Genomic DNA, 5449 nt, shown 5'->3' with positions numbered 1-5449 from the left:
CCACAGGAGACGCGTGAGAGTCGCGCATCCCCACAAGTTTCACGTACGCTTTCCTGTCTATGTAACACCTCGTCCCCCTTTTATCAGGACCTATAAAGCTGCACTGCTTGCCATCCGTCGTTATTAACTTCTGAGAAGAGAACCGACTTGGACCCGAAGTGTCCGGTGTAGTGGAAGAACCATAACCATGCAGTAGACGCAGGAACACACGGAGACAGACGAGAACACCGTGCGTGCGCCCCGCGCTGCCCCACACTCTGAGCCGGCACGCAGCTCTACAGGACTGACGCAAAACAAAGTGGAGCCCGAGGTAACCGCGGGAAATAGCTCCCACTAAATCGTAAATAAAAAAAAGAGGGGATCGGCAACATAAGAGGACAGAGAGAGGAATTTATTTGAAAAGCCGAGAGGTCGGCCTATCATGCTGTGGCCTATTACTCTGCATAATGGGAAAAGAAAGGGGACAAAAAAGAGTGGTGAAAGATGATGAGGACAGGAAGAAGGGATGCATATATATATACTAACACAGTGGTTTCCTTAAAGTCTTGCGTCTAGTCCGGTGATCTCAAGTAGTTCAGAGAAGCCCTTGTAATTATTGATGCTACTGTACGGTCACAAATTGCGGAGAGAATATTATTGGTCGCACAATGTTATCCTGCCAACGCTGCTAGAATCGAAGCCAGCGTCTTCAGCTGTGATGCGTAGAGATCGCAGTCGCAAAACAGATGTTGGAGAGTCTCAGATACTTGGCACCGTTCCCAGCTCGGGCTGTCCGTGCGGCCAATAAGATGTGGATAGCGTCGAGTGAAGGCGATGCCCAGGCAATTCGGTGAAGCATGCTTGCTTGGCATCGCTTGACTTTAGCCGGCAAGCGAACAGTCCTGCCAAAGTCTATTTCCGCAGGTGCCTGTATACCGATGGTCGGTTGAGCCCCGGTAATGTTCTGTGCAATCTTGCATGAGCATTGTCAACACAGAGATTACATAGCTTTGCGAGTAAGAAAATTTTTACTACGGCGTCTGTAGGAATAGCGGTTCTTGCTTCCGCATCAGCTAGCTCGTTACCGGCAAGCCGCAGTGACCAGGCACGCATTGGAAGGTATTGAGTGACCGTTCCTCTTGGAAAGATCGTAATATGTGTAGGATGTCCTAACGCTAGCAATGTAGTACTGGCCCTTCCTCGAGAGGACATCCATTGCTTGCAACGCTGATCTTGCGTCAGAACGAATAGTCCATGTACGTGGGGTCAGGTAGGAGACAAAAACGGACGTTCCGTATTGCACAAGCTCTGCAGCTGTTGAGGACGATTTGTGGTCCAATTGTATTGGCGCAAGTGCCCAGCTGAGGCCAACATAAAGTTGTGCATATCGTAATGCAGATAATAAACCCGCATGTTATCTGCTTGATCCAGTCCCCTGCAATCGTTCTGCCCATATCTTTACTGTACTTGGTCCGCAGGGAACGTCGATTTTTGGTTTCAGACGTTATTCACTGCTTAATAAATTAACCAAACCAGTCAGGTAATTCTGCGGAAATATTTAGTTTCAGGTCAAAAATAGTCAACTATGCCGTGTCTTGGGATGTCAGCCATGTCTTGGGATTGGACAAGAATCGGGCAGCAGCAGGAAGGAACACCATGTAGCAATACTTTAAGTAGGGTTTAAGCTGGATTCACACGACCGAAGCTGCATTCATGCAAAGAGGGTGGTCTGCAGGAAAAAATCTGAAGAAAAAAAGTTGGGCAGTTTCCACCTGAACGTCGAAGCACTGAAAGCGACAGCGAGGGTTAACGCTGCGCTGCGCTCCTGACGCGGTGTTTTAAGAATATGCGGGGACGACCACGTTGGCGCGACACGGCACACGAGAGAACTGCCGCATCAGAAACAGCGCCCCGGCAGCTAGCAGGCATCTCACAACGCTCAAGTGATGAGGGAGCGCCGTCACTGGCGCTGCAGGCGTCTCACCGCAAACGATGCACCAGGTGTGAGCGAAGTAAACCGTCAACGTTTGCAGCTCGAAGTGTAAAGTCCGTTCCGCTCAGACCACTGTGTAGTATTAGACAGTTTTTTAGCAGAGCGTTCACGGTCCGCCTCCGCTCAGACCGTCGTGTCCGAACGATTCGCGCAGAGCCTCTAAGCGGAACGCTAGCGGGAACGCCAATGCGCGTGCGCACAACGCTCATATCGGCAGCGGAACGAAGAACGCTGCCACGGTCCGCTACGAAGCCATTTGAGCGGAGCGTTAGGGTGCGTCTACAGGTTGCTTTGCCGTTTTACAGCCGCGCTGAGCGCGCGTGGCAGGCGTCTCTGGCAGACGCGGTTGTCAAACAAGCCAAATCAACGCAGTTCATGCAGCCAGCGGTATGCGTGAAACGTTAGCGGAGCGGAGCGTAAGCAACGCTCTGCTAAAACTGTCTATTAACGCGCAGCTGCTCAGTAGGAACGCTATATGTGTGTGTGTGCACAACGCTCACATCAGCAGCGGAAGGCAGAACGCTCGCCCTGTTTCCTTGGCAGAGCCTATTGCTCGGAGTGTAGCTGGAAATGTATAGCCTATATAGGAGTTAGTGACAATTACCCGCTCTGAGGGATTGGTCAACAAGTCGGGTAGCTCAAAATATAAAAGAACAAATGTAAGAGAATTTAAACAGAATTGCTAATATCTAGATCAGAGACAAGAGAAAAGTTATGGATAAGGATGTTATGAAAATGAAGGATTAAATGACAGCAAAAATACAACTAATCGAACTCAATTTGGAAGAAACAAAATGAAACCTTAAGGTCTGGATTTATAGCCTAAATCTCATTGACCCAAGTAAATCCTAAATGACAGCGCACCCATTACTGCGCCCAAGAGTGGAGCCCTCCAAGGATAGTAAATTTCGAACATATAAATCTAATCCAAGAGCGTGAGGGTGCGTACACTTGGCTTCGTCGTGCCAGCCGCGGCGCTATCACGTGACACTTTGTCAGCATGACGTGACCAAAAATCATCATCGTCGTTCGCTCGGCTGCACCGTTCGTGTCGCTGAGTCAAGCAGGCGCTCATGCATGGCCATGTCGAAAGATGAGGAGCTGCCATTCAGGGGCGGAGAGAGCGTCGCCAGGCCGAAGCGGCCTGGAAACGTCGGGCTGCCAGAACGCCCTCGCAACGCGCCATTCGCTTGGAAGTCGCGCGGAAATCAAATGTGGGACGTTTTGGGGAAAAAACGACGGCAGAAGAACGCGAAACTCTTAGTCGTGATAAGGCAGAGGCTGTCGGCGTCATCGTGAGACCCAGAGCAGCATGACTCTATAGACTTTAAGCGTTACACGCAGCGAAATCAAAAGACAAGCAACGACCCTTCACAGCTTACTCCTGCTACGAATAATTCAATCGTCGGTCCGTGGAAATGATTTCAGCCGTGCTATAAACTCTGGTTCTCGCAAACATACTGTCACCCAGAAATCTTACTTCCCACGAAAAAACAGTCTCAATAATATCTTTGTGGGTTCACGTGGGCGCTGCGCGAACACGTGAACAGCTCACAGCGCATTTGGCGGAAAAGTGTAAAGTTCACAGAAGTCTGGGTCGATCTGGCCCTACAGATTATGTGTTCAAATGCTTTGCATCACACTGATTCCCCACAGTGGTGGGATATGTATTCCTTTTTTACAACGAAGCTGTCATCCCGGCTACATTTTCTCCCGCTTATTTTAATCTGAATACGGCCGTAAATAACTCATGTGCCGTAAAAGAATAATCTGGGCGCCACCACAGTTCGTCCGCGTGATGGCCATTTAATCCAAGTGCCAACACACTTAAACCAGATGTCATGACCTTTAATTCGAGCACCAGGCAATTTAGTCATGCGCGAAATACGAACGGGGCGCAGCAGTGAAGCGTAGTGGCAGTAGTAATTGGTTGTTTATTTATTTAAATGTAAATAGTTATATTCGTTCAATAGACGCTCCATTGGTTGATCTGTTCGTTAATAATTCATCAAGATGCAGCTATTGTGTTTTTCTGATTAGTGCTTTTGAAAAGAGAGTATAAAAGGGAATCATATTCACTAGAACTTCATTGTAACAAAAATGCTTATCGTAAATCATTGAATGAAGCGATTCTTGATTCCCGATCATTTATTTTACGCAAGTCTGCAAATGAATGAATTGCAGACACAGGTTCCTAAGGAGCTATGTTTTAAACGAAGGCCGGTTTCCCACTGCACATAACAGTGCATCAAAAAGTTAGAGGCACTTAGGTCTCCTTACGTACTTTGAATGGAAAAGCATGCTAACTCCCGCGCGAGACTTTTCACTTGGTGATGTATTCGAATTGGGAAAAGTTAATTTTGAGGGTGGGCACCCAAATTTTGCGGCCCGTGTCAATTTTGGGAGTGGGCCAGGTCGGTGACGGCATTTTGCGTGTATTCGCGGGCTTATTTCACGCTCGGAAAAAATGTCACAGTTTCGCCCTAAGGGCGAAGCAATGAATGCGATAGCAACACAGCAATGTCATACGAAGTAAGGTGAGCGGCTTTGGTAGCAATATGAATTGTAGTAACATGAGCTGATTAAGTAAGCAGGTGCTGCGGCGTAAGTAGACCGACATGAAGAGAGACTCGATGACCACGAGAAGCGCGTGTGAAACGGTGGTGTTGATAAGAAGGCTTCCCGCGGGCTGCGCGTGCGAAGGGACACACCTGGAGCGCTGCACTGCCGATCCGGGCAGTATTGCATGTGTAGCGTGCGTTGGAAAATGTGGCCCGACTATTACTAACGGAATGGACAAGCGTGGTGTGAGCGCGCACAAACAAACATGAATAGATCACACTGAATGACTGCAGACAACGACTGTCAAAACGCCGGCAGCAAGCCCATACGCTGCAGCGGGCGAAGTACGTGCGGTCTATCGCTTCAACAGAAACTGAGCGGCGAATGCACAGTGCATAAAGGTCAGAGCCGTGTGGAGATAAGAGACGGTGCGGTCGAGCGACGAGCGCGGTTGTTGGCAGAGTAGAACTGCGCCCCCCCCCCCCCCCCGCCCCTCCGGCGCTGGCTTTCCGCTTCCTTGCTTGCGCGTGGGAAATTGAGCGCGTTCGCTCTCCGTGATAGCGCGCGTCCCCGCACGCTTCCGCTCGGGCATACGGCGCACGGCGAAGATTTTATCTATACGGAACCTCACGGCGACGGCTACGCCGACGGCAGAAATCCGGTTGAAGTGTCCATATAGTTGCTATCGCAATAAAACACTTTTATCTAGCACGTATCGAGCAACAGAAAGCTGCATCGGGAGTTTTTCATGTTGCTCTACAATATTATCATTTGACACTTATCGTGTAATTATAATAATTGAGAATTTGAATAATTAATTAGGAGTGTGTAATTAGGCGGCATGCAAAAATAATCTGATTACTCTAAGCGATAGCAAGCAACATTCCCTTGGCTCTGTACCATCACGTCACCATT

The sequence above is a fragment of the Dermacentor silvarum genome, chromosome 1 (genome assembly GCF_013339745.2).
Source record: "Dermacentor silvarum isolate Dsil-2018 chromosome 1, BIME_Dsil_1.4, whole genome shotgun sequence".
NCBI classification, from domain to species: domain Eukaryota; kingdom Metazoa; phylum Arthropoda; class Arachnida; order Ixodida; family Ixodidae; genus Dermacentor; species Dermacentor silvarum.
Note: the sequence above shows the minus strand (reverse complement) of the source record.